The sequence below is a fragment of the Alligator mississippiensis genome, chromosome 12, assembly GCF_030867095.1.
Source record: "Alligator mississippiensis isolate rAllMis1 chromosome 12, rAllMis1, whole genome shotgun sequence".
Taxonomy (NCBI): domain Eukaryota; kingdom Metazoa; phylum Chordata; order Crocodylia; family Alligatoridae; genus Alligator; species Alligator mississippiensis.
The window spans coordinates 29,396,304-29,423,366 of record NC_081835.1 but is presented as its reverse complement, the minus strand read 5'-3'; the positions used below and the strand labels follow the sequence as shown (position 1 = coordinate 29,423,366).

Here is a 27,063-nt window from a genome sequence, read left to right as displayed (position 1 = left end):
TGCAATACACATTTACCAACACTTTAATAATTCTCATGACTCTTCTCTGGATAATTTCCAAAACTGAAGTAAGTATTTCAGAAGTGGTCACAATACTGCCAAATACAGAAGTTATACAACTTCACACATACTCTGTTTATACACACAAGCATCATGTAGGCTCTTTTGGTCATAGTGTCACACTGGGAGTTTGCATTCACTTGACAATCCACCATAAAGCAAGTAATTTTCAGAGCCATCGTTTGCCAGGATAAAGTCCTCCCTCCTGTAAGTGTGGACCCACAATCCTTGTTCTTGGACGCAGGTTTTTAGACTTGGTTGTCCTTAAACTCGTATTGCTTGCCCAAATCACCACATGTCCCAGATTCAGTAACCTGTCCACTTCATTATTTACTGTTTGCCCACCTTTGTGTCATCTACAAACTTCAGTATTGTTTCTTTCAGGTCATTGATAAAAATGTTAAATAGTATAATGTTTAGAACCAATCCCTGTTGGACCCCACCAGAAACTCAACAGCTCACTGGCAATTTCCCATTCACAATTACATCTTGAGACTTGTCAGTCCTTAAACTACTGAAGGTATACAGTACTGATTTTTTATCAGTTTAGTTTCATAATCCAAATGTTACTCACTGCCAAGTTAGATATTTTGCAGATGCCAAAGGATATAAAGGGGATTATGAAAACAATATAACCTTTATCACCCAGGCTTGCTATCTCACCAAAAAACATATCTAGTTAAATACTAAGGAAAGTAATATAATCAAGCCCCTATCAGGTGTTCCATTATTTTGTCCAGGATCAATGTCAGACTAACAAGTCTATAATTACCCCATCATCCCAGTTGCCTCTTAAATATTGATACAAGATTAGCTTTCTTCCAGTCATCTGCAACTTCCTCAGTCTTCCAAGACTTAATGACTACCAACATTAAAAGTGAAGAGTGTTCTCTGGCTTCTTAAAAACTTGTGGGTACAAATTTTCTGTATTGGCTGATCGTTTCGATATAAATACATGGTCTAACTTTTTCTCAAAATTATTACAGATATCTTGAACTCTTCTGCTTTTTTTTTTTGCCTTATTGACAACATTTGCATTTGGTAAGAGACATTTTTGTTCCTAATATACTTAAATTATTGATTATTGTTCTTAACCCCACTGGCCAAAGATTTCACTTATATTCTTTTGCTTCCCCTGTCAACTTCTATGGTGCTTTGCTTCTAATTTACATCATCATAAATTTCCTCTTTTTCCATTAACTATATATATATATATATATATATATATATATATATATATATATATATATATATATATATATATATTTTAAAACTACTTCCCTCCCTGTTTTTGTTCTATTTTTTTGTGAAAAAAAAATCTAGTATAACCTCCTTTCTTGATTATAATTTTAATCATACAGTAAAATAAGTATCCAATTATCATTCTTCACAGTTTTTAGTTTAATATCTTAACTGAGCACGTGAACTTAAACATGTACGTGCCTATGCACTTCCTGAATAAGTGACAAATTTGGTTTCCAAAAGTGCTGAACACTCTTCTTATTGATTTCACATGAAGCTCTAGATGCTTACTTATCACCTCTAAAAATCTGGCCACTTATTGAGGTTAAGTGAAACAGGGCCTTTTGGGCCTATCCATCTTAACCCAATGTTGAAAAGAGACCCCTGTAAAGATGGTCTTCCTAATACAAATGCTAAATAGTTGATTATGTTTATTGTCATGTACGCACACCTCTGTTCCACAGGTCATTGATAAAAATGTCACCAGTTAAGAATTAATTGATTGAATAATCAAATGCCTCTTGCTAAGCTAGGAAATTCAGATATGTTATTGGGTAAACAGCTCCACCTTCAGTTTTCCAACAAGCCTTTGGACTACTATGCAAGGGAGATTCCTCAGAGCTATAGAAACTGTTCTAATCTAATACAATCTTTACTAGAAAGAGCTGTTTTGCCCACAGTGTAATTTATTTTATTATAATATAATTATTTTATGTAAAATTAAAGATACCTATCAAGAAACTGTAGAAACATTACTGCAACATTAAGATAATTAAAGATATATGTATTTTTATCTTTCTTACACGCACAAAAATTATAAGATAACCACAAATATGCAGGCTACATGTATAATTTAAACTTTATTTCTATGTAATAAACACCTGAGGTTACTCTTGAGATTTAGATAATGCTTTTAATTTCTATTTTAACTTAAATCCATATTCTTGTCAACTGAAATGTGTATTATTTTAGAAGTCAAACATTGTCCTATTGGTATAAATTGTGAATTTCTCATGTAGGCAAAAGTAATGGAACTGAGGAAGCACATTAAGATTTTAGCATCAGTCCAGTAAGGTCGTTTAATGCAAATTATTATAATTTTTTTTTTTTTAAAAGAGAGGTCCTATTTACAGTTGCTGATGCTCACATGGTTAAGTACATTGCTGAATGGGGGATTTGAACCTTTTGCTCTTCAGCATCTTCCTAAAGAAACTCTCAAGATTCTTCATTTACATTCTTCCTTCCGTCTCATGTCCTTGTGACAAGGTATTTAGCAGAATTGCCAGATTTGTTGGAATCTGATATAGCCCCTTTATAAACACTTCTGCTATGGCCTTGAACTTGCAAGCTCTGGGCCACTGGCAATGTATAGGGGATGGGTGTGCACCCTCTGAAAGCACAGGTGGGCCCCCTGACCAGCCACGCTCGCTGCTTAGGCGATGGGCGGGGGGGGGGGGACAGGCAGGAATACCGGTGCCCCCCCTGCAAGCGACGGCCGACTGCTGCAGCTGCTTTCAGAAGCAGCTGCAGCCACTCCCAGAAGCAACTGCAGCAATCGGCCGCAGCGATCAGCTGTTGCGGGGTCCCCCCAGGCAGCAAGACTGGCTGCGGGGGACCCCCACCCCCTGGTCGGTAGGATTGGCTGCGGGGGGAATCCTCCCCCTGGGTCAGTGGGACTGGTTGCAGGGGGGGCATGTGCCCTCCCTGACTAAGGCAGCACCAGTTGCCCATGCTATGAGCTGTCAACCACGTGCCTTAGCACCCGTGTCACCCCAGCTCCCTCCATTTTTGATATTGACATTTAAGATGAGCCTGGACCAAAACCATAGCCTCCAAAGCAGTAGTCTATGTAGGGCAGAGTGAACAATGGAACCATTCCAGGTGTCAACTTGAGGGAGAAGAGTAGAGTGAGAAAAAGCAGCTGCTCCCAGCAGCTGCATGATCACAATTGTGATCAGGGTGGCAGTCGGAAGTTGCTGCTGCCCCATGCCCTGGATGCTCAGCTGCATTCCTATGCTGCTGCTGCTGTTCCAAAGCTTGCAAAAGCTCACATCCAAGTGCCAACTGTGTGAGTTGGGCTCATTTTTAAAAAAGATCCTACTCTACGTGTGAAGGATTTAGGCCTTTGTCATCCAAGAGGTATGGTATTATTAGATAACCACCCATGTGTATGCTGGCATAACACCAAGGCTTTGTATTTCATTAACCCTCTATACGATCAGGTTCATTTAAACACAATATTCATCTCACACTGAAATTGCAAAGCTTTATTAGAAAACAAATTTTTTTATACATTTCATTCTCCTCAAATTAGGACATATAAGTTGTGGCAGTATAAGTTCTATATGATTCTATAAACATCTTTCAGGCCTTCACATTTCTTTGCATTTTTGCAATGAATTCCACTGGACCAAATCTATAACTGATTCAATGTTTATCATTAACTTTAACTTCTCCTGAATAAAATATTTTAAGTGTTTTTGGCTTCTATTGTTTATTATGCAATAGTTTTAGCGTTTCAATCCTGAGTATTTTAATTTCAGCTCACCAAAAGGAAAATTTAGTGAATCTGGAATACAGAGTTGATCGTGTTTGTTTGAATCCAAGTGCAGTGCAGTATACTGAAATGATTAGTTCCTGAGAGAAGACAGGTCTGGATGAAAGAGCATTTTCAATTACAGCAGCTAAGGTTTTGGGAAGTGGACGTTGGAAGAGACTATGATGGTTCATTTTTTCTATTCCTTCTACCAACTGAGATTTTTCAAGCATTCTTTGAAGATGCTTGTTCTCTTGCTCTTTTCACCTGTTGGCTAGAGTCCTGTTTTGGGCTTGTGTCAACACTCCCAAAGGCTACTGTTTTTTCTTGTTATGTCTGTAGTCCTCAACTTTCAGGAATGAATAATACTGGAAAGAATGCTGGCACAAGTCACAACATTGGACTCCTATCTTTTCCAAAACGGGATGTTTAGACTGTGGTTTTGGTTCAGACCCATCTCTAATTGGTACCTTCCTTTTTTGAAGAATAATTTGTTCAAATCCTGTTCTCTCTGTCTTGCTCAGACTGTGCTCAAAGACTTAAACACTTTTGATAAGGGAGAGCTAAGGATTCCTCCCCCTGGCAGTATATTACTAGAAGGAAGATGCTGTACTCTTGTGATGGCTGTTGATGTAATGGCCCATGCAAGACAATTATAACTCAGCACAAGGTAGCCCAGCCTTAAGTTTGCCCCCAGAGAAATTATAACCTCCCCAAACTGCCCCCCAAATTAGCTAGACTTATTTGCATGCTACTCATTAGATATGCTAAAACACAGTTTCACAATCCTGCCTATAAGATGAAGGCTCTGGCACACCCAATTTGTATTAATCAAGAGTAAAAGTGAAAAAATGTAATAGATAATTTCAGGCACATTAAACAAAAATTATTAATTTACAGATTCCACAGTACTTCTATATTATATAATTATAATGCCTAATATTTAAATACAGGTTCAAAGGAGTTCACAAGGAATTATTTTAAATCTTATTACATATTAAATATTAACCATTTTTAAAGATGGCAAAACTGACCCATATAAATGGACTTATTCAAGATCACACACCAAACTTGCACAAAAAATTGCAAATTTCTCAGTTCTACACATTAACCTCACAAGAGATTCCATAATCACCCTTTCTAAATATACTTTGTTAATTTGATTTGAAATGAAGTTCTTTTCTTCAGTTTTGTAGAGCTCATGACAAACAAACATGCTGTCAAAATACCAAGAGGAGACAAACCACGCATCTACCTTTGATATACAGGTAAAACTTCAAAGCCTTATATATAGCATTCAATATTCAGTTTCTTCTTAGCTACTTTAATTTCAGCACAACCTTAAGGAAAAGATAAAGAACCTCTCCTGCATATATCAGAAGTGTTTGGATTATACCAACATTATTCCAAGTTGTTTGATCAAATTAATCTTGAAGTGTAAACGCGAACTAAGAAAAAGAGCCTTTTACCTGTATGGCTCTATATACTGGTTCACCTCTATGCCAGCTGTAGCAGTAGTGGCATTCTTCCACTTGGGGCAAGAGGTCCATCTTACTTGCAACTACTGGCAGAAAATACCTGCTTACAGGGTGGGCTGGAACCACTTGACTTTTCTCCTGTGCCTAGAGTCTAACTATCAGTACATAAATAGAGGTGGTACCACAAGTGCTAAGTTAAGAGGAGTGCTAGAAGTTCCCAAGACTGCCCAGTCCATGCCCCAGCAGCACTACCATGCCAGGAACTTCAAAATACGCCCTGGCTACAGCTGTTACTGCCAACACTACCACTTTAAGAACAGCAGCTGGGGCAGGCAGAGCGTGCATGGTGGCAGCAGCAGCTCAGCCAGGATTGGGAAGCTCCCCTGTGGGTAAGAGTGCTGTCCCCCACTCAGCACCTATGTGCAGCCCCTCCCCTCCTGTTCGTGGAGCCTGTTCCTCCCTCTCCTCCCCTGAAAACCCATGAGCTACCTTTTCCCCCCTTCCCCTTCCTTCCTCCCCCCCCCACCAGATCTGTCCTGGCTGGCAACTCTGCTTGTTACGCCACTGCCTCTGATAAACAGTGTCAACTCTCAGAGCTGGGGGAAGTTGAAATTTGATTGAGATCAAGGAGAAGGTCATTCCTCTTAGAGCTATGCTTTACACTCAGACATTTCTCCATCTAACATATTCAGGTCACAAATTTCTAGCTTTCCTTGGAAACCTTCATGACTAAACACTTCATTTAATTTAAAAAAAGAAAGGAAGTTTACAGAAGATAAAATCACACGACTCTAAGTGCTGAGTCCTATTGTGTTTATGATTTAAACTGGCTGTATTGAATGTCTATAGCTGAAAACCAGAAGTTAAAGTGTAGGCTCTTATGTTCTGCCAATGCTTCCATCGTTTCACACATTCAGCTGTCCACTCACAGAAGTATGGGTTTTTCCTCCATTACAACAGTCAGAAAAAACTTGTGTGACAGGACTGTAACACAATGCACTAGGAATTAGGTACAGATAATATGCTTCCTAAGGCTGTATACACAACCTTAATATTTATAAAAATACAATTAGTACAACCACATACAGCACTGGACAGAATAACTACGTTGTGAAAATTTTAATCAAAGTGTCCTAAAAATAAAAAAACATTTTTTAGTATCTTTTGTTCCTCCTCAGAAATTACTGTCTCAGTTTAAAATGCTCTTCTAATATATGCAGCAAAATGTGGAAAAAACAATTGTTCCTTTCTGAATCATGGAACACAAAATGATAGGATTCATGTCCCTTTGCCTTCCTACACTCTTTGTTCTCCACACCCCTTGTGCTGTCTTATTATACAGCTAATCACATGCTAAAACTGCTTTTAATTTAGTCCTGGAAGACAGATTGCTGTGTGGGGACCACTGACTGGGAGCAGGATTTAGCCTATATTAAAATGAAGAAGTGGGTCTACCAGCTGCCCAGCCAGCTTGACAGTCCCCTCTGGTACTACAGTGAGCAATCAGAAAGTTAAACACATGCATGGCTGGGCTTCTGTTTTTACAGCCAAGGCAAAAAATGCAAGAGGCATCATCTGCAAAACAGCCAGCTGATCAAATCTAGTATGATACTAATTTAGAAATGATATTAACTGAGCAAACACACTGATAATCACTTCACCTACAAACAGGATTGATCAATGTAAAAGCAACTAATTACGTCACAGCAATGTTCAAAACAGAGCTCTTTGGCTTTATTTTTAGGATTTTTGTTGTTTTAAAACAACAAAAGTTCATCCAATAAGACGGGAATAAAAATCAAATACCTTGGTGGATCAGCAGTTTCTTTTCTCCCCTCCTTCCTAACACTCTCCTTCTCCTCAACCTATTTGTGGATGAAAGCTAGTAAAGGCTGTACAATTGAAGAAAAACTTCAATGAGAGTTTGGAAACCTCTTTGGAACTGCCAATCAGCTCTCACATTAATTTTAAAATTAAATGTGTTAAATATAATTAAAATAGCTTATAAGAATCTGTGTTTAATTCCTGTAACAATGTAATTAGTCCTGGCAGTAGTTAGTTTAGAAAAGATGCAGGTGAATTAACATATTTATTGTACAGGCATAGCATTTGTATATAAAAAAAGTCATACGACTATCAAATTTGGACACCAGTGTTCAAAAACATGCAGAGAGTCTTATTCTCCACATTATGCCTCTATTATAATGCGGAGAATGAAACTCAGAATATTTATGCTTTTCTAGAGAATATTGTTTATATCCATGGACTATTTACCATGTTCAGATACTATTGTGGCAAACGTACCTATTTACTAAATAAACCTCTAGATAGTGTTTGCTTGGACTTAACAGAATGTACTCTTGTATTGGTTTTGCCTGCATAATGCCTTCTTTACTTTAAGTATACATTATTATGCCTTATGTCACTCACTTTCTGGTACGTTAAGATGCACCTTTAAGCCATACACTTATAGTATAGTCTATGGGGCTATGTTAATGTTGTAGTTTTAGTGGCTGATATTCTAACTACTTTTAGTAATGCGATCTCTTTTGAGTTCCTATATCTATTTAAGAGTAACCAAGCAATATTGATAGATGTGAGGGTTATGTATACACTGAACTGTTCCACTTCAGTGTTTTGTCATGTAATTCAGCAAATCTTTAATGTAATGTGCTGATATTTATGTTGAGGCATGAGTAGTTTTGCTTGAGATCATGTTTGTTGCAATGACTATTACAATCTTTGAGCAATAGAGTCAGCAAAACTTGTTTGCATGGGCTTCAGCAGAAGACCAGATGGGGAAGCAGCTGTCATTTTTCTTCCCTTGTAAATGTTATTGATTTCTGAAGGTGAGATCTTTTGGGATAATGATGAGGATACTACATAAACCGAGTTGAGGATATTACATAAACTGAGTTGAATCACTGCACCATTTTCTACAAGCGTTTATGTAGAGCCTTTCCTAAGAAAACCAGTCTAAACTAGGAAAAGTCAGATGGGCAATAAGAGAAAAAGAATATGGCCAGTTGCAAATACAAATAGCTCACTCGAGAGAAGAAATGAGAATCTGGGCTCTGGCAACCTCTGCGTGTCATACCCACAAATTCAAACTTTCTTGGAGTTCAAGTGCTTTTTTCTTTCTTACTGCTTCACTTGACTTGTGTAGTTTGAACTAGAACAACTAGAACATAAAGCTGTGCTGTATTTCTTAAATATGTATTTATGTTTTAGCAACAGTTCTAAACTATGGCTTGTCCATTAAAACCATAACATTAAAAAAGGGTTGAATACAGGTTATCAGGTATCATGGAGGATGGTTAGGTAAAGTGAGGGGAATTTTGGAAGGGATACCAACAGATGAAGAATGTTTATGAAAGTTTCATTGCCTACATCTTGATCTATATTTTCATTTGCTAGTGGCAGGCCTTGAACCTTGTATAAATACTAACTACACTTTTAATAATGTCCATTGTAATTACAGGCTAAAAGTGAAGCTTTGACCCTACTGAATGACAGTGAGAGCTTTTCCAACAACTCAGTGGAGCCAGAAGGTGCTGATAAAGTGTTAATTCACCAATTTGTGCAACTATACCAATTAGACACAATCAAATGATCAACTCTCAGATTTATAAAAAGCATTTTGAAAATCTGGCCCTAAAGATTTAATTCATGAAGAAATTGCACAGTACTACACAATAAATAGGAACAACACACACTTAAAAATTAACTGGCTCCAAAACAGGAACATACTCTGGAACAGTTTGTCTTAATCTATCATAGGTTTATATTCTTAAGTTTTATGTAATCATTGAAATCATATCATAGTTTGAAAGTATTGCCCATTCTAGGGAAATGAATAATTTGTATCTAACAATCGTTAAAAATAACCAAAGATAAATTAAACCTAGGTAAACAACTTGTTAGGGACTCATTTTATTAAATTGACTTCAACACCACTACTAGTGGGAGCTGGACTAGCAGGACTTGGCTCAGCTTTACTCAAACAATTCAGAACTGCTTTAGGGATACAAAGTAACCAGTTTGTTCGGAGCTAGATTGAAAAAACCAGTAATTCTGCAGGTACTGTACAATATAGCAAAACAAACACAATCTAGAAACACAAGAACTCCAAGATGGAACCTTTCAAATTCAAGAGAAAATGGGTCTGTATTACTTAAAACCTAGTTTAAAAACTTGTATTTAAATCAACACGGTCACCTCAACTACTGTGCCATGATTAATGGATATTATTCCATAGTAATATTAATAATCATAATACAAAGCGTCTTTTCTTTCTTTAGCCATCCGTGGCAGCAGGCTTTCACATCTAACCCTGGCTTTATTGGTGAGGATTATTAAAAATGTCAAATATTCTTATGCTGATGGACAGTACAGTAAGAGACACACAAACATTAGCCAATCCTTCTCTGTTTCCACAGATGCAATTAAACCGAACACAATCCTTTTAGTTTTATACTTTCAGCATCTCTTTCACTATTTCATTAATAAGATCCCACTCTTTTCTGTGAAACTTTACCTCCAGTATTTCCTTCCCATCAAGTTCTCCCCATACGCTTCCCAACAACAAACCTATATGGTGTAGAAAAACCTTTCAACCAAGGACTAGCTGGATTCTTCCTAGAAAAAGTCATTAGGTACATAAATATTTGATTAGGACAATAACAAATTGCCTCAACACTGAAAAAGAAAAATTAGCAGAACATGATGGGGACCCATCTGGTAGATGGGTCAACACATAGATACTGGCCATCTGGGATTTGAACTTTCTACCTGACCTATAAGCTGGGTGGTGTTTGTTGTTTTAGTCATTTAATTATAAAGATCTATGTTTGGAAGAGGGGGAGAAACTTGTAAACATGTGCCAAAAACCCTATATAACCTAGCTTGAAACTTTTTTTTTTTTTAACAGCCATGTGCTGCTTTTTTTCAAAAGCTAAACAGTTCACTTCTAGTATTTATTTTTATTTGCATCAATAGATTGATACTTTACCTTTTGAGCAACTATCTTGTGACACACAGGTTCAAAAAATCCTTGCTACCAGATTCCCATGACTCCCTCAACAGAAGAAGTAATCACTTTATCAAATGTCTGAGTATTTTAATGCCAAGGGAAGAATTCTAGGTAATGTGTAACTTGATTAGGAAAATTACCAGCATAGTTGAGATCTAGGAATCACTAGTCCCCATGATGCAAAATTGGTATGCCATTTTATGAAACAATAACATGTTCACTTCTGAAAAGGTGTTATCTTTAAACATTCACTTTTCATTAATACATTCAGACACTCTGTCAATGTGGTCCATAGGCTTCCCCTAAAGAAACAGGTTTTAAACATCTAGATGGACATGATAGCACAATCATTAGTTTTTAGACATTTGAGTCTACAAACCTAAAATCATTATAGTCACAACACACATTCCAAGTTATGCAAAGTATTTCACAACCTTAAATGCTTTACATTTTTCTTAATTTAGTGGGCTTTTCTTTTCTTAAATAAAAAGTTAGAAAGGATAAATGAAAAGCAGACATCACAGGTTACGGAATTTTTTTAAGCACATAGAAGTTACAATCTTTTTTTATCGAACTCTAGCTATTTGACAGAAAGCTTCTTTCCCTCCCCCCTCAGCAGATTTAGGCACAGTGAAGTCCATCTTTTGTTCTCTGAGGGACACGAAATATTAGGAATAAATATGGAAATGGCTTAGACTGCTGTCATGGGTCTCTTGTCTTTTACCACCATCTAATTTGTCTTAGACATGTATAGTATAGGAGGACCCTAAGGACACCCAGACATATATTTTTCAATTTATTTGGTGATTAGGTACCCAGTTCTTCTTATTAGGTTCACTACTGATTGTCATAGAAAAGGTAAAGGCCTCAAGACTGACCCAACTGCATTTAAATTGAAAGAAAAAAAAATGTCCAGCCTGCTAATATTTTTTAAAAGGTACTGAAATATGGGAGGGCACCATTTCATGGAAAATGTCACTTTAAAGATTATCTTCAAAGACAAAAAATGTGTTCATGACCTTTCTTTATTCTCTATACTGTATAAAGAATACCTGAAAGGCTCTCTTTTTATATTTTATTTATTTGACACTGTCATTTTTTTCCTTCTTAAGTATTCTATGAACAACTGAAGAATTAGGAGGATTATGTAGCACCACAGATACCATACCATACAAGAAGGGAAGGACCCGATTGTCTTCAGACTGTTTACAATCACAAGTAAGTGAATACAAAATTTCCATACAGCTTCAAAACTCTAAGACTTCAAGATCAGAGTTCCTAATGGACATCTCAAGATCTTCCCAATGTGATCTTCAACAAAATAGAATGACAAAACCTGGCATACTCTTTATTTTGAACCCAAATAGATAACCTTTTGAATCCTTATCTACATATAGAATACAAATCCAGTATCTTCATCATCTGCAGGTCTCTGCATAAAGAGAATAATAATTAGCTTTTTAAATGTGCTTATCATGAGCTGTAAGCATATTATATTAATTTAAAAGCAAAACTGATCTGATACTGAGACTCAGAGCTCTACGGAAACCAAGGTAGCAGATGTTTAAAATGTTGACTTAAGCTAAAGATAGAAAATTATAGTCTTTAAAAAAATTATTTGTATGCTAACTTCAGATATCTGGAGGCCTCCTACTGACACCCTGTCCTTTGCTCAGCTTATTTCATACCTTCTGTGGAGGCAGTGATGCTAACTCCAAGAGTCACATTGGCCAGCCATGTGACCCGCTGGTGATGTGGTGATGTACGTTCATGGTGTCCTATCTAACAGAGCTGGTTTTATCATAATTACCATAAGGCTCTGTCAATATGTCTGAATTATCTGCAAAACAGGCCATCTTTATTTTGCCGCACTTGCAAATGAGAGACATGTCTCTGAAGAGATCTCTTGGATACGAGAGAAAAAAATGCAACCTAGCATGGTTTAGTTAAAACCTGCTGTTTCACAAGATTACTGTCAATGAGTTAAATTCCCTTCAGAACAACTTGTATATTTCCACAGAGGATAGTATCCTCCCTGTAAAATAGGCATGAGTGCAACATCAATGTAGAAAAGGGATAGAGTCAGACGTAGTTCTGAACTGTCATGGGACTCTCAGGGCTGGAAGAAGTATAACATTTGAAATGTTTCCAACTACAATGGATTTGGAAATGTTTTAAAAAAGTAGCGTTTTAACCACCAGACATTTAGACAGCCCCTGTCGTACCCCCATCTCCACCACCAGCTGGACAGCTGGAAAATTGCTACAGTTCCATGCAGTGTTGTTCCCTCTAGCCAATAAACAGGACCTTATTCAAACAGGTACATTTTGGGATGCTTCAGCCACTTTAAAGGGCATGTGCGTTAGGCCTGTGCGAAGCAGCTAGTATTCGCTTCACAGATTTCATAGATTTCTAGGGTCGGAAGGGCCCTTGTAGATCATCGAGTCCAACCCCCTGCTCTAGGCAGGAAAGAGCACCAGGGTTAAATAACCCCAGCTAGGTGCCTGTCTAATCTCTTCTTGAACACCTCCAAGGCAGGGGAAAGAACCACCTCCCTTGGAGCCCATTCCATATTTTGGCAACCCTCACCATAATGAATTTCTTCCTGATATCCAATCTAAATCTACTCTCCTTTAGTTTGTGTCCATTATTTCTAGTAACTCCAAGGAGCGCCCTGGTAAACAGAGTATCCCCTAATCCCTGCTGACCCCCCTGATGAGTTTGCAGACAGCCACAAGATCACCTCTTGGCCTTCTCTTCAGCCTCCACAAGAGATTCAAGTCCCTCAGTCTGCCTTCATAGGATCTTACCCACAGGCCCTCAACCATATGAGTAGCCCTTCTCTGAACCCTCTCAAGGTTATCCACATCCATCTTGAAGTGAAGCGCCCGAAACTGGTTGCAGTACTCCAACTGCAGCCTCACCAGTGCTGCATAGAGGGGAAGTACTACCTCCCTAGACCTGCTTGTGATGCACCTACTAATGCAAGAAAGAGTGCAGTTAGCCTTACTTATTACCTCATCACATTGGTGACTCATGTTCATTTCTGCGTCGACTAAGACTCCGAGATCCCTTTCCACTGCTGTGGTACTCAGAATGGTACTTCCCAGTCTATATGTGTATTGGAAATTCTCTCTCCCTAGGTGCAGCGCCTTGCACTTATCCTTGTTAAATTGCATCCTATTCTGATCCGCCCACTGCCCCAATTTGTCCAAATCTGCCTGGATTTGCTCCCTGCCCTCCAGTGTGTTAACTGTACCCCATAGTTTGGTGTCATCTGTGAATTTGGACAGTCCTTTCAACCCCCTCATCCAAGTCACTGATGAAGATATTGAACAGCACTGGTCCAAGGACAGAGCCCTGGGGGACACCACTGCCCACATCTCTCCAGGGAGAAACTGCCCCATCTACCACCACTCTCTGGATGCATCCCATAAGTCAGTTTTGCACCTACCTTACTGTGAAAAAATCCACATCACAGGTACTCGGTTTGCTTGTAAAAATTGGATGCAACTCCAATAGGTGCCCTTAGTACTCCCCTAACCTGATTCTTAGTGGGCCCCTTAGTACTTACCTGGTCAATTCCAGCGTGTGATTTGTGGTCTGTCTTTCCTGGTATCATCCTGACTTCAACATCCCCATCCCCCATCTTCAGTGATTCAGGGGACAGTGATTCGATTCAGTGATTTGAATTACTGTCCCGAATCGATTTAGCCGAGTCCGATTCAGAGATGTGGCTGGCTGTTGAATCTCTGAATCATCCCATCCCCAACCCAGTCTCCCAGCCCTGGCAATGGCTGCCCGACTTGCCCCAGCTCCAGGCACTTTGGAAAAAAAAAATAAAGCCCAAACTCACCAGGTGCTGCCAGGGCAGGAGGGGGGGGGTGCGAGCCCCGGTGCCCCCCACTGACCCATGGTGCATAGGGGGGCTCTGCATGATCCCCTTTCCCTCCCCACTCCCCCACTGGCTGCCCCGCTCACTGTGGCTCCAGTCCTTTAAAAACCCCCCAAAAAAACAAAAACCCCGGGCTTCCTGGTTCCTACCCAGCAGGGGGTGATCCCTACTGCCCTCCGCTGTCCCATGCCATGTCAGGAGCTCTGTGTGAGCCCTCCAAAGCTCCAAGGCTGCTGCAGGAGCTGGTGAGTCTCGGGGGGGGGGGTGTTTTTCTTTTCTTAAAAGGACCAGAGCTGGGGTGGGCGGGGCAGCCATGGGGGAGTGGGTCAGGGGGCTTCTGCAGAGTCCCCCCATGCAGTGTGGGGCAGTGGGGACTGCCCCCCACCCGGCAGCACCCGGTGAGTGGGGCTTTTTTTTAAAGCACCAGGAGCTGGAGCAGGTGGGGCAGACATGGTGGGGCTGGGGGAGCAGGTAGGGGATTGGGCCCAGTGGGGGTCCCCCCATGGTCCCCTGCCTGCTACTTACCAGCTCCGAGTCTGGTTGCAGCTCCCTGCTGCACCTGGTGCAGACTGCCCAAATCATTGAAGCTCTCCAAATCTTTTCTGAAGATTCAGAGAGCTTCAAATCAATTCAGGTCTTTTTATTGGTCCCCTGATTTAATTTGGATTTGGAGATTCTGCTGAATCTCCTCCGAATCAAATCAGCACCTGAAGCTTCACAAAGCCCTAATTTGCATCTGTACAACTCACCCTTTGAAGTCTTTAAAGGTATTCAAAATGCTTCAAATGTGACATCTGTCCAAGCCCTCGCTAACCTGAAAGAAGTCATAGGTACTGGAATAATACAGACCTTAGCAAATGCTGAGGTTGAACAGGTGGGTTACCATGCAGAATGCTGAGCTTTCAGATGCTGAATTTGGATGAAAAGTTGCTGACTTGAGACAGTTGCCACAGAACTATTGTGTGTTAAAATTGCAAATTTTAAAAAAATGTATCAGGACTACTTGGCAGCAATCCAAGTGTTTGTCCCTGTCTTTGCTAACTTTTTGCAATTTGCAACTGTTTGTTGAATTAACTTGAAAACACATACCATGGGGAAAATTTCCCATGGGGAGAAATTCTATCTTCAGCTCTCTATACACATCTGGAAAGTTACATAACTGAGCACAGTGGAGGCTAAAATTCAAGTGCTGCTTTCTGGGAATCTTTCATTCATGGAAACATATTTAAATCCACATGCCTACAGCACTTCAGATGAAGCTGTTCCAAAATAACTGATTAAAAAAGAAAAACTGCACTTATTAAACTGTGCAGTCTTCATTCATTGTTAGTTATCAGAAAAATCACTTACCCAGAGATCTTTTGAAAAATCTCAAGTTTTTTTATCTCCCAGTGGCATAACTCGCCTTTTACATGAAGCTGAGAAGGAATCTTTTTATAGCAATTCAATACAAATGTGTTGCCAATAGCAATCCATGTCTGCCTGTGCAAAATATAGGTTTAGCAGCACATAAGCCTGTTGCACCTTACTTGAACATTCTCTTTCACCTATAAACTGGATACCTAATTAGTTAAAACTATGTAATTTAAATGAATGGCACTTTACACAGGACAGACTAATGTATTTATTTTATGACCACTGTAATATCAAATGACCCCTACAATTTAGTCCACTGGCTTTCATTAGTAGACATTAACACTACTATTTTGTGTACTACCACATCTAGGACATGTGCTTTAGTAAAAGCATACAAGCTTGAGGAGGGAAAAATCCAGAATGTACAAAATATTGGCCTATTTGAATTTTAAATGTGTCAATTCAAGCTGAAAATATTGGAACTACTAATGATTTTCCAGAACCCAGTTTTACCTAGGCCTTCCTCTACTTTTGGCTTACTAAAACACTCCTCTGCTGGCTTGAAGAATTTTGGTGGCCCTGATCTTCTCTTCAGCTCCTTGGAGCGATGCACATGTGTAAACACTAAGCTCAGCTAACCCCCCTTGGAGGCAGCCCTTCTCACCTACTACAGGAAATACAAGAGTCACTCCTGATGCTGACAAAGTCTTCACTACTGAACCCCATACAAAGTTTCCCTGAAGTGGCCTTAATGCCATGCAAGGATTCATGACTGGTGGCTATCAGACTAGTATATCTCCTGACCTCACTCTCCATCTGCTCCACAAAGACAGGTGATGAGAAAATGGTTTACTGATGTGGACCAAGGTGACCAATAGCTCTCCCCTCCCCCTCCAAGCAGGTATTAGAAAGGTAGAGGAGGCTCCTACAGAAAGGAGGCCAAAAAAGGGATGCAGCCAGGGCTTGTGGAGGCAGAGGCACACAGCTGGTTAGTTAGATCATTCATATTTAGGACCCGTGGATCTGGACCCCATACCAAGCCCTGGAGCACAACTGAGAAGTGTGTTCTGCCCAGCTGCTCTTGCTTAGCATGAAGCAAAGTCAGGTTATGGTGCACAATGAGTGCGAGAAAGTGATCGGGGTGAGCTTCTCTGCAGCTGTCCCAGTCACAGCACAGGAGCAACGAAGACACAGCTCTATCAGTGTCTCACTTCTATAACAGCTTTCCATGTGCAAGTAGAACTTCATCTGGCTTATTTACAGGCATTACAAGATGCACTAAAGACTCCAAATGGTCATAACAAGGGCCAAGGGTTAGAGATGGTCATATACAAGACATTTGGGGAATGAGGGGAGATTTTTTCACTGTTTTTCATTGAAGATAAACATCTCATCCCCATTTGACAGAATTATTTTACTCTACTCTTATAGAGATGCAAATAGCCCTTCCTAGACACTTCCAAGGAGCTGAGAGAAGAAGTACCTAGCTGATTCTAACTGAGGGAAAGACAGTTTTTCAAGTAACTGGTCCTCGTACCAGTTTTTGTACTAACTGGTAGCCAATACAGAACACACAGCACAGTACTACATACGCTAATCATGGCTCACTTCGTTTGAATTAACAAGCATAAACTTCAGACTTTTTTCTTCCCAACCAACAGTGATTTTCATTAAAAGAACATATCCTAATACACAATTAACATGAAGGGATAGGATTTTATGACACTCAGGAAAACAAATGAATGACACAGCTCTAGTTGTGAATTCATCTGCCCCTCCCGTGATACGGCAAATACCATAACCAACAGACACATCAACATTATAAAAACAATGTCCATGTGAATGCTCGGTTTCATGAAAGCTGAACCAGACTGCATCAGGTCAGGGTAACAATTCCTCCTGCATAATTTACCGACCTGTTACAACTCCCAGTGCAAAATGGGCCTCATTAGATCATGAAAGTGGCCCCCTGATGATATGATATGAAAGAATACTATTCATTACCAAGCTATAACAATATAATGGAAACCATTAAAGGCAAAATACCATGCATGCTGCATAGACTGAAAAGATCAACACAGGTATGACAAACTTGAGAACATATTTAAATTTTAATTGATCACTTTGTGGCATGAATGTTCAGACTTCAGTATGCCTTTATCACAGAAACATTCCATACGACCATGCCAAGTCCAGCAATCATAGTGCCGGCTGTTCCAAGGTTTGCACAAATTTTTTTAAATAAGTAAATTTAAGGGTCTAAAGTAATGAAGTGAAAGACCAAATGTGATTTAAAATAATCTGTGTGAAACATTACCATCATTACACCGTCTGCCCATTGAACAAGCCAAATAAATATCTCAATTACTGTTTTATTCTTAGTCATCTAGTAATAAAGATCCACATTACAAACATTTCAATCATTCTGTAACTGTCAGGCAGTTAATTATAGCAAGAGACAATGGATTCATTCCTAACTGAAGACTGATAGCAAGACTCCTTGCTTACCTCACAAAGTCTTGTTGTCTTTATATTAGTTGTCAAGGGAAATTATTGATATGCAGACACTTCCTGGACAGAATAGCAAAAAAGCTCCTTACATACAGCATGCAAAAACTCAGATATCAAGAACAAAACCGGCTACACTCTGGAACATAAACCTCTCTTAGAAAAAAAAGAAAAGAATTAACCAACCTTCCCAAACACTAGCTATTTTTGAAAATTTATTAACATCTGCTTATGAAAAGTATATCATATGCATTTCATAAAGTAAGATCAGATATTATATAGTACCCTTTTGTACCAATATCCTCATTCAATTAGTAAATTATCAGTACTCACCAATTCTAAAAATCTATCTGGTTCCTTCAGGGAGAATATAGAATTCTGCTAAAACTATAAAAGCTAAAAAACAACCCCAAAACTCCCCCCTACAGCTTGATTTAGCTGGGAAAATAATTCTAATTAAACTTCTAAAGATTTATGTTTCATTGTCTTACTGTTTCTTTTGACATTTAGTGCAGGAAAGGCTCTTACATATTATATGCTAAAACTAATTAAATTTACAAAAATTAGAAGAAATATTTATCCATAACATTTCATAAAACATTACAAATGAAAACCTCATGAAGGAAACAATTGTGTAATTTAAAAGGTAAAGTAAAGGTAAAATAGTTAAGACAGGTAGCTATGAAATATAGTTAATAGCAATTCTAAAACATAATTTCTAGATAGTTTGGTGAGCTGTCAAACAATGAAATCAGCAATGACAATAGTATGTTAAACACCAAACATCACTTCTGTTCTCAACACTGACGCATGCAGGGCGCCCCAGACTTGTTTCAGGAAACAGATCCTTTTGCTGTACACATCAGCTTAGGCAAGCATTAAAATATAAAATACCCTAAACATAATTTAATTCCCCCATGTCTAAGTAAACAGTTTTACCGGTCTTGTACACTACTGGTTCCGCGTCAACAAGCTCCTATGAAAGGCTCAAAGTAAATAAATAATAAAATTGTTCTCGTCAACTTCTCTAGGCTGCCTGGGTCAGATTTCTGACTTCTAGGGTTTCACTGACTAACATTAGTGCTCCGTTTCATGAAGGGACACAACTTTGGCATCATTTAAGACCTATAGATGGTTTATGCACAAACTTTCATCAAAACAATGAAAAGTATGAATTAAAACCAATGTCAATTTTCAGCTAAATGTGTTGCAATGGAGAATGAGATGCTAAAAACTGGAATGAGCAAAAACCACTTTTTATGTGCCCAGCTCAAAGACTTAAACTCTTTGTATTCCAGACTAATAATCTAAATCATTTTTGGAATAATTTGGAATCTATTATAGATTCTGTTATACTTAAATTTATGCAGATTTGTGGATAAGCCTGATACTAAATCCTTTACTGAGCTTTAAACAATTTGCATTTTCTTGCTGGCTGATACAAAACTGAATAGATGTTTTAGAATTAAACTAGTTCACATTTGAAATGGCAGAAACTATTTTTGTGGTATAAAAAACAATGAGCATCACTGACTAGAGTCATTGTACAAAAGCTCTCTATATATGTTTTTACATACCTCTCCCAAGGAACTCTGTACTCACTTGAAAATCTTTAGTCTTGAATGAAAGCTGCTAATTGTTTAGAAATAAGTCGAGTGGTGGTTTTGCTACATGGATGAAAATCCAATAGGATTAGTTGAAGACCACCTTGGTATAGATCTTTAGCTTTTCCTGATACTAACAGTAAATCAAGTGCATTAGGTTGTAAATAATAATGATTATTTTCAAAGCACTTTGAAAACATGAACTGACTCTCACTTATCTTTGCTGGATATATCCATCTTATACATGGATAAAATAAGGCAGGGAAAACATTAGGTAACTGTCACCAGGTATCAACTAATGCATTCAGAGCAAACCTTAAAATTAAAGGAAGGCAGGGGAGTCAAATTTATCCTGTCTTCCTACCCTGGATAAAGACTGCTGGGCTCCTAGTGGTAGGATGAGTGGTGGCAGCATATCATGGGAGGGCAAGCAGCAGTGGCATGAGCAGTGCAGTGTTGGCCCAACCATTGCTCATTTCCTTACTACTGAAGGCTGTTAACAACAGGACCTCATAGTTCTACTTCTGCACCAGACCCTACCTTCTGCTCACCCCGCCCTTGAATTCCCAGGGCCACAAGAAGCCCCACAGGCCAAAGGAAATGGCTCTGCAGGCCATATGCTTGACACCCCTGAACCAAGGAGTTCTACCTCCCACTTCCCTATTCTAACCATTAAATGCTTTTAACAGATTTGTTACCACCCAGCCCTTCAATGGCTTTCCCTGTAAAGCTCACCATATGTCACCCACAAATTAAGATTTTCAAAGAAGAGAATTCAGATTATCAAGTTCTGATGGGACAGTTTCCTAGCTGAGGTAAAAGAAATTAAAAAGAGTTAAGAGTTAAAATAAGGACAGCTATGATTTGTACTTCTGAGCAGCCTGTAACAGAGGGACCAACTGATAGCACAGACTAGCCAACACTGCAATTTTCTTTCTAGAATCCAATACACAGAATAGAGAGAATATCAAAAACAGTTCATTTTACACATTTTTTTTTTTAAATACAGGTCCCACATTTGCTGGTCATGCCTAACATAGAATGCCATTTTAAATGTCATCATTTACTTCAGGTTAACTTTCCAATATCATTTTTGTGTTATTCAGGGGCTTTTCAAAGATTCACTAAGTGCATAGTTATTGGTGCTATCTTTATAAAAAGATACTTTAGCCCTAAGTTAGTTTATATTAATATAATTAATAAGTCTGTACTCCATTAAGACACAAGAAGAATGGTTATAAAGAGAGCCATCCACACAGGTAAAGTAACAAAAAGGTAGAAGTATTCAGAATACTACAAATGACTCATTGATAAATTTCTAGAATATCTACTGGTATTTAAAACCATTATCCAAACAGTAATTAAAGGTAAACCTCTAACATAATACTAGGCAGTCTTAACCTTAGTACTGCCAAAGGTGTATTCAGAATATATATATATATATTACTCTATCTTCAAAAAACTTAATAAAAAAGTATCATTTCTCCCAACAGCCATGTGAGTTTAGTATTTTTGTAACAATTTGCAGCAAAAGAAACTGACTCAAATTACAGCTCTGATTATGTAATCCTTACCCACTGACTACGTGGAGGAGTTGAATAGAAATGACAATATTAGACTCTGAATTAGTTACCCAAATCCACAAAAGGGAACCAGCATCTGAGTCCGAGTTATAACTTAAGTTCTTTGCTCCTGCTTCTGAATTTAGACAATACTTTTCAAAGCCTGTGTATTTCTGCTCCGTGCTAAAACATTTGATTTCCCAATATTCTTTGTAATTGTTTTGGGTTTCACCCTGCAAAATACTTTTTACTTTATAGGACACTGTGAAGCCTTAGCACACTCCTTCAGAAATAGATTCTTACTTTGTACAAGATACAGTTACAAGAAAAAAATATGCTGCCCTCCCATCTAGCCCATCATAGATTTCTAGGGCGGAAGGGACCTGGCAGATCATTGGGTCCGACCCCCTGGTCCCGGCAGGAAAGAGGGCTGGGGTTAAGTAACCCCAGTCAGATGCCTATCCAATCTCTTCATGAACACCTCCTTGAATCACTTTCCTTCTAGATATAAAGTTACCAGAACCCACATATATCAGAAATGCATGTAAAGGCAAGTGAAAACCGTCTAATAATTATCTTTGAAAACTGTTCTTTCTTGATTACAAAGATGTTAAAGGGAGGAAAAAACCCTTATGTCTGTCACTATTTTGACAAATTAAGAATAGTTAAAAATAAAGATGACTGAATCAAGATGGAAAATGTTTATACGAGAGAAAAAAAGAAGCAGCACCATGACAACTCACACACTGAAGAACACAGTTTTACTTTTTCCAGATGTGTACAGCCCAAAGAACAAACTATTCACTATTTTCCTCTATTACTTGCAAATGGAACTTTAAGATGCAAGCTGAAAACTATGTGTTACTTTATTATACACCCTTCAATTTATTCTCTGTGGGCTGTGGATCTGCTGATTCAGATGGCTCCAGTCTGCTCTCCTAACCACTAACCCCATCCTTAAGAGTGAGTGAGCATGTGGCACATTATTGAGAAAACTAGTAATTCAAAAGGCAATTGATTTTATTCCAGTCTTGCTATAGCACATACTGCTGTGTTTTAATATTGGCATGAGTCTGAAAATACAACAGTTGACACAAATATTTTAATGAATTTTTTTGTGTGCCTATTTTGGGCACCCAACCTATAGGTACCAATGTAATAGGTAGTACTGGATTTTATGAACACTGTACCTTAACTTGAAAGGTCAATTTAATATTTTGGGAGGTGAAAGTGTACAATTGAGCCCTCTTTCTATAGGAAAGGTTTTGCACCCTGGCAGGAAACATAACTGCTGGTAGACATTCATGGTGAACATCTACACCAACATTTAGCAATCCCCTGTTTTATGAGTCACTCAACCCTTGTGTATTTTATCTTGAGGCCAATGACAAAGGTCACTGCACATGGTGTTCCTACTCTGTTACACGGAGACTTACTTGGAATCGGTCTGTAGAGTGCTCTTCTGTGCTGTAACTATAAGGCCATAGACAGGAAGTGGGATGCAGAAGGGCCAGTGGTCAGGAAAAGGGAGTTATGCGATTGCTGAAGAAGGTGCCTATAGCTCTGGTGAGTTCCACACATGCTGTGGGATGGGATGGGATAGGGCAGGGCAGGGCAGAGCATGACAGCAGCTCTCATTCAGTTCAGGATGCTCAACAGAGCCTCTGAGGTGAGGCTGGATAGGGGCCAATCTGAGTGGTTTTCAGTACCACTGGCCATGAATGTTTGGGCTTGAGGGTTGCCCTAAGATTCATTCCAACCAGCAGTGTTGAATGAGAAAAAGCTGTCTTATTTGTCTAATCACTTCCTATTTAATCAGAAGTGGTGGGAGATGCTCCCTGTGCAGAGGATGGCAGTATTTTCATTGAGAAGTGAGAAAGAACCAGTTCTTCTTCCAATATTTCTACTCCTCGGTGTCATTCTTTACAATAACACAGCCAAACATTTCTCCTTGCTTTTTACTGAAGAGCATGTGGTAAATAGAAGTCTTTCTTTTCTCAGGAAGAGCAAAGGAAAAGAGGAAATATATCCTTTGAGGTTGATGTATTTAACACTTACTTCACAGATGATTTCTGGAGCTATTCTTAGGGATTCATACATTAGAGCCACAGTTTAATGGTGTGGCATTTCACAAGGAGGGAAATTTACCTACTCATGGCTCCATAATGGCATAGTCACAGGTGGCATGACAGAAACATTGGGACTTGGAAGGGAAAGGGGATCTTGCATTATCAACAAAATGGAAGGCAGCAGCGGGGGACAGGCAGTAGGGAAGCAGGCACTAGGGGAGGCAGTGGGGGGTGGGGGAAGAGGCAGCTGTGTTTCCAGCCCCCCAACCTCAGGGGCAGTGCTAGAGGGGGATTTGGGGGGGAGGGCTATAGCGACCCCAAAATTCACCTTAACCTCCCCATAGACACTCCTCCCAGTGCCACCCCTGTCCAAGCTCCCTGCCTCCTCCCCAGCCTGCTGCCACCCACCCCACATAGCTGAATTCACTCCACTCCCACCCACAGAAGTACAATGCCTTCAGTCCTTAAGTGGATATTGTTAAAAAAAATGAATAAGTATGCTTGGCTAGAGGATGTATAGCGCAGTCCCCCCCTCCCCCACACCAATTTTCTGTCTAGTCCACCTCAGGCCCCGCATGGGAAGAGCTGGTGCCACCCCTGCACAACCTCAACCAGACGCCAAGTTACAGCTGCTGCCTGCTCCCCCCACAGCCATGTTAAAATGGGGAGGAAAAGCCTCATCTTAGAATTGAGTGAATAAGGTATTCTGAAGATGGAATTTTGTCTATGCTCATTTCCTTCTGTTTGTTAATGAGATCATGAAATAGTTGAGTGTTATGGGTGTTCCCGGGTTTAGATTGTAGCCGTGTTGGTATGGGTGTTCCCTGAATTCCATCTTTTAAAGTTTCATGTTAAGCAGAGTGTTTGAAGATTCCAGTAATTTAGGACTTTCCTTTCACTTTGCTATTGGTAGATTTTCACTTGAATTGATATTGCTAGGGAGTTAATTTCACTGTAACTGAGAAGAATAGTTAGAAACTGTAACTGAGTTTCATGGTACAGTATATTTTAAACAAGCAGTATGACAGGTTTTGTTATTTTCTAACTATAGTATGTCCCAAAGTTATCAACCAGGACTGGGCATCCATTATGCTATGCCATTGTGCTTAGGCCTAGTCCTAATGATGCTTATGACAGGCCCTTAATTATGCTACCCTCAGAGGTCCCATTTATTTCAATGGCAGCAAAGTTAAAATATAGGTAGGCACGATGTCTTCCAAGAAGTGATAATAATTTAAAGATTGGTGTAATAATAACCCTAACTAACTTGCATTAAAGTCAATGGTGCTAGGGACAGACATTACACAAACTGGTTTAAGTGATCAGAAACTGGTTTAAACCTGTAACAGAACAGATGTTCAGTGCACATAAACTAGTTGGAAAATGGCTGAAACCAGTTTGAGATGAACCTGGTTAAATGTAGTATCAGATTTAACTGATTTGGGTCAAACCGGTTGATGCAATGTCCGTCCCAGACCCTTTGCTGGTTTAAGCTAAACCAGACACCCCCAGCATCCTGGCATGCTCTCTGGGCTGGGCGGGGCTCTCTGCTCCACAGCAGGGCTGGCCCCTCCCTTCTGTTCCTTGGCTGGAGCTCCAGCAGAGACTTGGAGGCACAGCAGGGTATGCTGGCTTTCCTGTGCCCCCCTCTCCTCCTCTCAACACTGGCTGCTTAAGCAGGGATTCCTTCCTCCTCTCTCCCACAGCACAGACTGTAGCCAGCATGTGGTATACTAGTTAATGCTGTGTAAGGCAGATAGGACAGTGTCTACTTAGGGGTTTTTGGAGGTAATCAACAGCTCAGATGGTAATATCCCTGCATTCCTTCCTTTGGAAAAGGCAAACAAGGTTCCTTGGGTAAATCTGATATCTTTCATTAGACCAACTAAATAGTTGGAAAAAATTTTCTTAGCAAGCTTTTGGGTTTAAAAACCCTTTGTCAGGCTGAGGAGGCATCTGCAATTGGTGTGTGCTCTTCCTGGATAGAATGAATAGTAAAGAAGCCAGAGGCTGGTATGCATTTTCCTTTGGGAAAAGCTGTTTAAGAAGAGCTTGTAACGAGCAAGGCTTTATTTTCTGATGGGGCATTAAATGCTGATAAGAGAGTTGATAAATGCTCTGTTATCAAGGAGGCGGAGGGAGGGGACCCCCTTCCTAATCACAGTGTCCTGCTGGGGCCTGATCCCCCTCAGCTCAGCTCTGTGCAAGGGAAGGGAGGGCTGCTCTAGCACCCCTCAGCTTCTAGCCTGAGCCACTGCAGGCATGTGCCTGAATTTCAGGGATGTCTGTCTGGTTACAAAACTGATTTAGCCTAGCCAGGTTAGACTAACCTGCAAAGATTGAATCAATTCAGGCTCAGGCTTTTTGAACATCTGTCCCTAGTCAGGAGTCTTTAACTGGACTTGGCCCTAATTTGTTAGCTTGAAAAACAGTAGTTTTCCTTGACAGAGAAAGATATTAACCTTGTCTATACATAAAAATTATATTGCTTGATAGCTTTTCAATACATTTAACGCATTATAACCTTCCTTAGTGTGAACACAGTTATATGAGTAGAAAGGTGTTTATATCATTAAAGCTTAATTCCTGTTCCAGAAGAAATATCCATTATATTGAAGAAAGACATCTTTATGCTGATTAACTACAGCCACAATAGGTGTTGTAATCATTTAGCTATGGTGCTTTAAAAATATATATATCACAAAAATCTATCACAAAACTGGATTAAACATCTGAGGTGATACCTTATATTTCTTATATGTGAACATGCCTCATTTTTTTGAGCAGCTAGTCTCTGGACAGAAGGGAAAAAAAGAGAAGAGATGCCGCTACTTGATGGAGATAAGCATGAGACAAACAGAGTATTTTAGCTTTTTAACTTTCTAAAAATGGGAACAGGGCAGGAGGACTGCTTAAGAACAGCAAAACAGTAAATTACGAATGTAACAATTTTCCCCCCATTGAAAAAAATAAAAGCCTATGAGATTTTTCAAATGGAATATTCCCTTTTCCTTACCTTCCCAAGGGGTCACAGGTGCTACATCCAAGGAAAAGATGTTCTAACTAGCTGCTAAAACAACTAACAACCTCATAAGTAATGCTCCTAGGACTATGCAAAGAGGAACTTTATTTTGCACTGCACTAAGCTGTGGCAGCCACAGTGAGCTGCTATATAAATAAACACTGCTGTAAGCAATTAACCTAATGTTCAACTGAAATATTCTAAACAATAATAAATGTGGTGAAGCAAAACAAAACAAACCTGGCTATTTAGTGTTTAGTGATGAGCATGACTTGAAAGCTGAATTTTAAGTAAAGAATAAAGAACCAACAACCATACTCACAATCCCCAAATGGTTCTTATTTTTCAGTTTCTTTATTATAAGAGCATGTGCCTATGATTTTTCATGTTGAAATGTTGAAAAGCACTTTCCCTTTAGTATTACTGAGGTCAGAGTGAATGTTGTGCTATGAAAACTACAGCCTTATACTTAAGCACTAATCAGATTAATTTCAGGCAGTCTCTTCCTCAGTGCCTTCAGTCCTGACCCAAAGGCTCTTTACAAATGATTTTGTCTCCTTTGAAACCTCTGTTGAGGATCAATCCCAATTTCCTTAAATGTAGACTCACTGTCTTTTGTGGACCTAGGGGATTTGCTGCTTTGAATCAGTATCTCCAAGGAAAAAAGATCTTCAAGTTGCTTTTTCAGTTGTTATGAAA

At 39.3% G+C, this 27,063-nt stretch overlaps 1 protein-coding gene across 8 annotated transcripts in view; it reads right to left on the bottom strand.

The window, feature by feature from the left end:
• IQSEC1 (IQ motif and Sec7 domain ArfGEF 1) overlaps positions 1 to 27,063 on the bottom strand; it is a 707,630-nt gene that overhangs the window by 220,961 nt on the left and 459,606 nt on the right. The gene's annotated exons all lie outside the window — the stretch shown is intronic.